Here is a 9,645-nt window from a genome sequence, read left to right as displayed (position 1 = left end):
CAATTGAGCACAAAGCTCTCGTGTACACACAGCCACAAAGACACCTCAAGCCACAGAGGCGATTCAGCCACAAAGGCAAGCTGGTCACAAAAGCACTTCAGCCACAAAAACTCTATAGATGGTTTCTAGCTCACCACCAACCCTCACTTTACAGTGACAAAAGATGGTTTTAGGCTGACCATAAACCATTACAAAGTGGTTTTGAGATCACCACGAACTTTCAGATGCCTTTAAAAAATTTACATTTCATTCCACATTTTGGAGTTTCCGGGTACATACATTGATTATTACAACAACTGGACTTGCTTATAACATGCTAGGGAGTCTATTCCACAAACCACACTAACTCAAACAAACACCTACTTTGTTGTCCACCATAAACATTGTCGTTGCTCCTTTACCTCATCTATGAGGGGTCTACTGATAAAGAAACCGGAACATAGGCACTCACAGCCACACGAAGAGAACACAATTTTCCCTTCAAGAACAGTAACCAAGACTCCACGGTCCAATCCTCCATCACATTTCAGTATCCAATTCTCCTGGCATCGCAACATAATGCCACTTCCTCTACTCACAATATCAAGGCTAGTTACTGTTTTCAAGCATACTGCCTCATGCTCGCTAACAATCTACAACACGATCTCGATCATCCTCCAATCTCTGATGTAGCTTCAATTGATGTCGTTTTCACTATCATGTGTTCACCATTCCCTGCAAATCTGCTTAGTGTTGGAATGACCAGTTCCAACACACACTCAAAATTGTGACAATAGTTGGTCATACTAATGTCACTTAAATTACAACTAGTTTCATTGTCATGACAGTTAATCAATATATTGCAACATCATCAGAGAATTAAAAAATACATTTCGACAATAGCATGGGATTTATGAAACTAGCCATAATTTTGGTTATTCACTGGAGTAAGACGCTTAAGTAGCCAAAAATTTCCAAAATGCCCCGGGCACCAACTTGAGTAGTAGATAAATATCATATATAAGGAAATTAAAAAAAACATCATCTGCCTGAATCGATCCCTCTAACGCACAGCGTTCTCAAACGGCAGCCCAACACGCAGCTGCGAATGTTGCGTTCTCCTCCTTCTCCGGCAGACGCACCAGCAGCTGAATTCTTGCACTAAAATCTAAAAATCGTGTGAGACTAGACACCGTTTCAACACTGCCCGTGCAATCAAAAATGATGATTTTACAAATCCCAGGAATTATTCTACGCACATATAATTCTCCACGGAACCATCCACCATCAACGTACGAATCCACCACGGACACAATAAATTGAAAGCATTGAAAGATCCACTGTGTTAAATTAAAAGCAAGACCCCATTACAAACCGTATGACAGATTAGATTCTCATGCGAGCATGGGAACAGAGAAAACACAATCCCTCTGTGATCTGGCCTCCACGCAGCAAGCAATTCCCAGTTACTCCACCACATAGCCGATCAACTCACTCACTCGACAGACGATTCACGCAACAGTTAAACTGCACCTCCTAACTCAGGCGTACGAGAGACAACGCTTCCAGCTCCTTGTACGCACAGCTTACACGACGGCCACGCCAGCCACGACAGCCACGAAGGGGTTAATCTGCAGATCTTTGATGTTCGACCTGGAGCGTAATTTTCGACCCATCGTTACCAGATCTGTTGACTGCTCGGCATCAAGTCAGCATCACCGCCGGCTCAACCGATCTACTGGCTCTTTGAACGGATCTCTCTCTCGACTAGCAGACGCACCACGGCTGCAGATCACCAGATCCACGACATCTTTTCACAGCTCCTCTTCAGTCTCTGCAACTCCTCCACAGATCTGGCAACAGAGATACCACGAAGAAGAAACCACACAAAAAAAACACGACAAGAGATCTGTTCTTTAGCCTCTTCAAATTGAAGGAAATTGAAAATGTCAGCTTCCTCGAGCAGCACAATGAAATTCGAAGTACAGTAACTCGATTCATAGACCTAGCTACACCTCGAGGTCGTCCAAATCAAGCTCTCCCCATATAAATTTTCCTAGAAACCTCTTCAGGAAGAAATTGCACACGCGCTTTGCTTCCCAATCTCAAAACACGGTTACGCGCCCGAGGATTCGACAACTGATAGCCTGCAAACCTTGTGAATCACTCCCACGTCTAGACCATCCAAACAGTAAGAGAAACTGAAAATCCTAGAAAAACTTAAGATTACTTCGTCTGTTTCATCCACAGGACAATTTCACCCAATTCGAAATCAAGCCCAGACTTGGTCGCCACTCCTCCGATCAATAGCGTGCCACACAACACTGCCACTAAGAATTGCAAAAAATTCCAGAGATCAGTGTCATTGATCGGACTTTGTAAAGTAGTTGCCTCATATGGAATTAATATCTGAACTAATATTGTAGTGCCCATTGAATACACGGAATTCTCTCTGAGAAAATCTACCAGTTGCAGCCTTTTGGATGTAGAGTGCCAAATAAGCCACTTATGGAAACCGGGAGCCCCACGCATGTAGAGGCTGAGAGGATGATAACGATGCCACGATGCTAACACCAAACGCAGCTTCTCCAAGATGGCATGCATCCACCGTTGATAGCACAATGCTGCTCCACGATCCATAGATTTCAACGCTATTTCAACGTTGATCACACTCTACTCCGCTCACACAACCCACATTGATCATCACGGAGTATCTACCTGAAGATTTGCCTGCACAACAATACAGCCGCAAATCTGATTTCCACGATCTGCTGCGACCGAAACTCCATTTGCTCGGCCTAGGCTGCCACAGCACCACTGAGGTCGATCTTCGCTAGGCCTTCTTCGCAGCCACACTTCCACTGCGGGTCCACAGATCGGACCACCACACCAGCGATCAGCGATACTTCCACGGTCACCAGAGTGTGACACAATCGGCTCAGTAGAGGCACGTTGTTAATTTGCAGAGGCAGAGGGTTGTCACTGCTATAAGCATGACGATTGGAGCAATGGATACCTACGCCAACACAACAAAATAGGGCAGCAGCGTGCTTAACACGATTTCAATCAGCCGCTCAAGCACTTGAACAGATCACAAAAAATAATTGATGGACAAACAACATATACTAAACTCTTTATTTTCCCTCAGCCCGGGAGGGGCCAAGTGCAGGAGGGGCCAGGCCCTCACAGGCTCTGATAACAATATAAAATAACACACACTCAAATATATTCTATTATCTTTGAATGAGGAAATTACACACATATTTATACAATCAATAGTCTCAAGATAGGAATTCTATCTTAGACGTACAGTAGTGTGGTTGAGGGATTCTCTCAACCACACACTAAACTAAGAGAAACTAAATTCCTATTATGTAGGAACAAACTCCTCAAATGGAGAATTACAACCATAGACAAGTAGGAATTAATTATTTCTAACTAAAAGTAGTTTATCAGTAATTCATCATTTTTGACAACAATATAGAAAGGTAGCTTATCATTTTTGACAACAATATAGAAAGGTAGCGTACAGTGGGTTAGCAACAGAATTAGTGTCATGATTGTAAGAAACTTTTAAATTACACAATTGCCTTATTGTTAAAGAAAAAATGTAGAATGTTGATTCTCTTCTCTAGAGATTAGGTTGGATACAATAAATCAACCTGCACCTGATTTAGGAAACATGAGCTTGTCTCCATTGTTTGATAAATGAAACAGGGGTCGCAAACATATATGGGCATTGTTTGATATAAATGAAACAGGGGTCACAAATTTATATGGGCGTTGTAGTTGCTTAAAGCAGTGGCCTCCAAAAGTGGATTAGCTCGGATTAGCTCCAAAATCTTTGCTTGTTTAGCAATTTCTGACGACTCTCGGTAATTGCTCCTTTCATTGAATAAATGTGTTTCAAGTGGATGAAAATCGTGTAAATTAATGTCCACTGACCATGAGTCAATTGTGCTTTCATGCTCCTCTTTACCATAATCTTCAATTGTGCTTCATGCTCCTCTTTACCATAATCTTTCTTAGAAGTGAACGCACTCTGTAGGCAAGAGATAAAAAAACAGTGAACACATTCCATTAGAACAGTTTGTGCCATTTAACACCAGGAGGTCGAAATAATTCCATGGAGCATTAAAAGATAAAAACAACTAACATGTAAAGGAATGCATACCTTGTGTTCAATAAGATTATCACAAGCATTGCCACTCAGGGCATAGTGAACAACGAACTTCAAGACGTCCAAAGGAAAATAAAACATTAGAGTGTACAACCAAATAACTCTTGGCCAACCCAGAAGAAGGTTATGAGATTACAGATTGCATAAAGGTTCAAAATCACTAGCATGAAGTTAGAGGTTTCCTTCTTTCTAGCATATAGAAACTACCTTTGTCGCAATAAATTACCCTCTTCAAACTCGCTTTCATTCTGGCCTGCTTCCTGGATGATTGAATAAAGGAATTGGAACTCTATGATTAGGGCAGCCTGGATGAAAATGCACAGTTAAGAAACTAGACTATAGAAACACCACTCGCACTCTTCAGTCCTTGGCATCTGGATGGAATACTCTTTAATCACTCCCTTCCTGGTTGGGTGCTTGTTGCTTGCATTCAGGTGACGTTTGCCTTTTATGCTTTAATTATGAAGCGTGCTTAAAGTCAAATATCTTCTCTTATGAATGAGCTTTCAGTGAGAGCTTATTACTTATCTGATTATTTTTACCCATCACTAGAAAGATCGAGAAAGCCTTCAGTGAATCTTTATTTTCTTCGAAAATCCAAGATATTCATATGTTCTTATTCATCAAAGTCATCAGTTGGTTTGCAGTTGGAAAATTCTGTCCATGCATGTCGTAGTTCATTGCTATTTTGTCCCCATCTGCATAAGGAATTGAATTGTAAAAAGCTTAATAGAATTAAGCCTGGAATAACAATTATATTGTATGAAGAAAAGGGTTGGGTAAATCGTAGTTCGTTGCTATTTTGTCCCCATCTGCATAAGGAATTGAATTGTAAAAAGCTTAACAGAATTAAGCCTTGAATAACAATTATATTGTATGAAGAAAACGGTTGGGTAAAACTCATTTACCTTTGAGGATTGAACGATGGCAATAAACCCAATCAAGATTTCATCATTTCTTCTTTGGAGGATGTCATATTTCTAACCGTAAATGGTAGAATTGAGAAATGTTTCACGAGAATGTTCTGAGCTTTTTGCAGTCCTTGGCAGGGTTCCTCAACACTCAACTTTCATTTTTCCTTTTTTCGTTCTTTTATTTTTCCTCTGCCTCTGCTTTGGCCTTATCATCCATATAGTGTTGTAAGTTCGTTCCAGAGTTGCAAGTTGCAATGGGTTGTGGAGTTGGTGTGGGCTGCCATTGGAGTTGGATTCTGTTGGCAACTCCTTTGAGAACGGACCTAGTGAACAACAGTCTGCAGTTGGATTCCCTGCAACTCCTGTGAGACATGACAGTAAGCACATCTCCATATTTAGAAAGAAAATACAACTCCAAATTCCTGTGAGACATGACAGTAAGCACATCTCCATATTTAGAAAGAAAATACAACTCCAAATTCATATGCAGGTAATGTCTCTGTCACAATTATAGGCGTGCAATTGTGACGGCAAGCACAACTCCAAATTTAGAAAGAAAATACAACTCCAAATTCATATGCAGGTAAAGTCTTATTCAAAATTTTGTACCATTTTTTTTCTACAAGTGAGTGAGCCACATATATATATAATCATTTTTTTTCAAAGCAGTGCATAGTGTAGGCCTATTGTCACTTACCTCAGTGGATTGTTTCCTACAATGAGGTGAGTGAGTTGACATATATATAATCAAAAAAATTCAAATTTTTCCAATGCAAGCTTATTGCCACTTTTCCCTGAACGGATTGTTGTTGCACTGAGTCATGGAGCTGGTGTGGCCTGCTCCTCGCCCACAACAAAGCAAGGAATCTGGCAGAGCTAGACCTGGAAATAAGTTATTTTTATTTATTTGATTTAGACTGCAAGGGAGATGGTGTTAAAAAACCATGGCAGACGGCGAACATGCCAAGAGACATGGCCAGAGACCAAATGTCACTTCCGAGCCCGAGATTACTAAATGCGCGGGGTTCTGAATATGAGATTCTTATCCTTTTCGTTCCTAGCATAAAATGCTCTAGAATTAATACTAAGATAAAGCTAGCATTAGTTCGTTTGAAGATGAAATTCGATTTAAATTCTTTGATTACTTAAGCTTATCCCAAGCTTTATCTGAGAATGAGGCAAAATAAGATGAAGGTTTCATTGATTGGTCAAATAAAAAAATTGGATATATTTAACTGATATGGAAAAGCATGGGGGACACCACATCTAATGAAGCATATTATAAAAGTTTAAAAACTTATTGATCTATGTGCAAGGTTTATAGAAAAGAGGCATGTCTATTACGACAGTCCCAGGTAGGGACTAAAAATGACTTCACTTAAAAGAATCTCTACATTTTAATTATTTAAAAAAAAAAATTATAAACATTCACTACTAACTAACTTATATTAAAATTGAGAGTAATCTAATAACCCCGGGAATTTTCAACTAGATTCTAATCAAAATCTATCAAAATCTAGTAGAAATTTTGAGAAATCTGAATTACAATCGTCAATGCCACAATGCTCTAAAATTATGTTTAAGAAATTCATTTATAAATAAACATAGGTATATGTTTCTGAAAGCAATTTGTGTCAAAAGTTGGAACTGAGTCACTCAATAAGTAAACAAACTCTATATTTTGTGGGTAAGTTAATTTTTTTCCCCTTTCATTCAAATAAAGTTCAATTTTGATTTACTAATTTTTTTAACGGATTAGGATCTAACAAGCCGAGATAATCAAATCTTTTTGCATCTTAGTATATTTGCATCTCAAGGGTTTTGATCCCTCTAGGTTGTTGGTAGATTTAGAGTTAAGATGGATCTAAGTTGGTTTAATTCCCCCTTTAAATAGGTTATATTTCACATGAATACCATAGGCAATATCATAGGTTCTCATAACCTTCGAGCTCAAAAATCACTTGTAACTTGACCAAGTCAAGTTTAACTTAACTACCCAACAAAAGTTAATTAAGAGGACAAGACAACATCTCTTACATACTTGGCTAGAGAGCTTAATATTAAAATTTTGAAATTTAAATATTTATTATTATAAAACAATAAAAAATAACATTTATAAGAATTTGAATCTTGAATATCATAATTTATATGTCACTTCATAAAATATTAATCGATAATTGAAGCATCCCCTAAATTCTAATTTTTATATTATTTTGTTTTAAAATGTAATTGCATATAAAATGTTATAGTATCTTTAAAATAAGTTTTAGATTAAAAATAATTAAAAAGAAAACATAATATCAATTCAATTAAAATAATAATAATAATAATCGATTCAATTCAATGTTATAATAATATACATATTGCATTAAAATTAAAATAATAATAATTCATATTAATAATGATGATATTTTAGAACATATAATTAATAAATATATAAAACTTAATAAATTTAATTAATAAACATATAATTAAAATAAAAAGATTTATATAATTAAAATAAGAATATTTATGTGCATGTGTGTGTGAAGTCCATAGGGTGTAAAGCAGGGGATAACAAGGTATATTATGTGGTGTAAACGTTGTTGGTTCAAAACTTTGTGGGTTTTTGGCTACTCAAACTACAAGTTAGGCGTGTCATTGGTTCAAAACTTTGTGGGTCTTTGGCTACTCAAACGACAAGTTAGGCATGCTAATCATTCAGATATCACATAACTTAACAAACAATATATATATGTGTGTGAGAATTTATTTCACCATATCTCTTAGCATGACATAGCGGCGGCCAACAATATTATGAACCCCAACAAAATATACCCTGCCCAGAAATTCTATATTCTACTCCCTTGCAGTTGTCAGGAAAGCAATGCATCTTATTCAACGGTGCATTACTCGTACGTGGTTTAGAACAAAAACACGCTGCAAGGAATCACCTCGGAGTTCGGATTAACCGAAGCGACGCTCAAAGCTGTGAATGGCATTGTCAATTCTTCTTCTCTCCAGGCGGGCCAAGTTATTGATGTTCCACTCAAAGGTATTTCCTATTCTCTTCACTTCTCCCTACTGTAAGATCAATGTTGGAGTTTGATAAGTGGGAAATAAATGTTATAAGTTTTGAGTTTAATTTTTTTGGTTTTTTTGCAATGGGGATAATGGTTAAGAGCATTTTTTTTTTAAGAAATTACCTGTTCAAAGCTAGAGGAGTGGAGTATGTATAAGTCAAATCTCTTAGCAAATAGTCCTAAGCATACGTTATTATTATTATTATCTAATTTTAAGGTCACCGCGAAGCGATACACCAAATTGTTGCATGAGACCCCCTTGTTTGTGGGAAAAGGGACCTACCTCCCCACAACGATTTGACTGCTAAGTCTATAAAGGCATACATACTCTATCCCCTCTAGTTTTGAACCTGTGACCTTTTAGGAAGAAACACACGTTCTTAACTATTAGACCCACTCAAATTATCCACAAAATTGAATCATAAAATTTGTAGGGACCAAACATCCCCACTTAACCATTAAACCATATTTTTAAAGCTACTGCTATTTTATTTTATTAGAATAAATTAACTCATCTCACTAAAATCAACATGTGAATACATTTATCATTTAAAAAAACAAAACGCATGTGACGCGGTCAATCGTGATGTTAATAGAAAATTGCATGGTACGTCGTTTTCATTCCAGCCAGGACAATGGGTTTTTCAAGCAGTAGGATCAGAGGTCAAAAGCATTCGTGAATAGTTTCTTTATTGATATACTTAATCGCCTGCATTTGTTTTCATCTGAAAGCATTGTTTATTTTATTATAATTTATGAAATTTTTTTGATAATGATTGGAAATCTGATGAGATGAAGTGATAGGCAAAATATTGTTATATAGTATACGTTGTTGTGATTATATAGAGGTTGTTTATGTATTATTATATGTTTTTTTTTTATTTGAGATAATAAGATTAGAAATGGCTATTTATTATAAATTTATTAGGTTATATGTGACAATTAAATTTAGATGGGGAGGATGATTATATTCTTGTATATTACTTTAATTTCATAATGTTTAATATGGAAATAAAAATAAGTTTTAATTTAATTTTAAAATTAATGCATATTAAAATTTAAAATTGGTTTAGTCTATATTAGTATAAAAATATAAAATGTAAAGATAATAAGCATAATTTAAAAGCATATCATAAGTTTAGGTTGAAAAGATACCCCAAGGAATAGCTAAATGAAAGTGGAATAATGAAGAATTTAAGAACGAATTTGGGATAACAATGGAGTAGTCCAGAAGGAGGTTTCTTCGTCAAGACTTATTATTTTGAAAAAGCACTTCCAACATTCAAGTTTGTAAAGACTTGTATGATGGGCATGAAGCCATATGAGTCACTAGATATATGATGTATCATGAATATATCATGTGAGCTTGGAATTTGGCCTTGAGACTTCTTTGTGTTGGTATCAAAGCATTGAAATTAATAGATAATTACATTCGTGCATATTGATTGGGGAATTGGCTTTTGGTAAGCCATCAAAGAAAATTAAAAATTGCGCAGAGGAAGAAGGTTAC

At 36.6% G+C, this 9,645-nt stretch overlaps 1 long non-coding RNA gene across 1 annotated transcript in view; it reads right to left on the bottom strand.

Annotated features, from left to right (window-relative positions):
• Nucleotides 1-3,556: 3,556 nt before the first annotated feature.
• The window catches only part of LOC149205129 (uncharacterized), a 51,815-nt gene continuing 45,726 nt past the window's right edge, over nt 3,557-9,645 (bottom strand). The window contains exons 2-5 of the long non-coding RNA XR_016251830.1: nt 5,068-5,435; nt 4,367-4,857; nt 4,154-4,210; nt 3,557-4,021 (exon numbers count right to left, since the gene is read on the bottom strand). This is a non-coding gene — a long non-coding RNA (uncharacterized LOC149205129). The remainder of the gene's footprint in view (nt 4,022-4,153; nt 4,211-4,366; nt 4,858-5,067; nt 5,436-9,645) is intronic.

The sequence above is a fragment of the Pinus tabuliformis genome, chromosome 1_2 (assembly GCF_031772625.1).
Source record: "Pinus tabuliformis cultivar Carrire ecotype Pingquan chromosome 1_2, CPIR1, whole genome shotgun sequence".
In the NCBI taxonomy this organism is placed as follows: Eukaryota; Viridiplantae; Streptophyta; class Pinopsida; order Pinales; family Pinaceae; genus Pinus; species Pinus tabuliformis.
The sequence above is the reverse complement of the archived record's forward strand: the minus strand, read 5'-3'. Positions and strand labels throughout refer to the sequence as shown.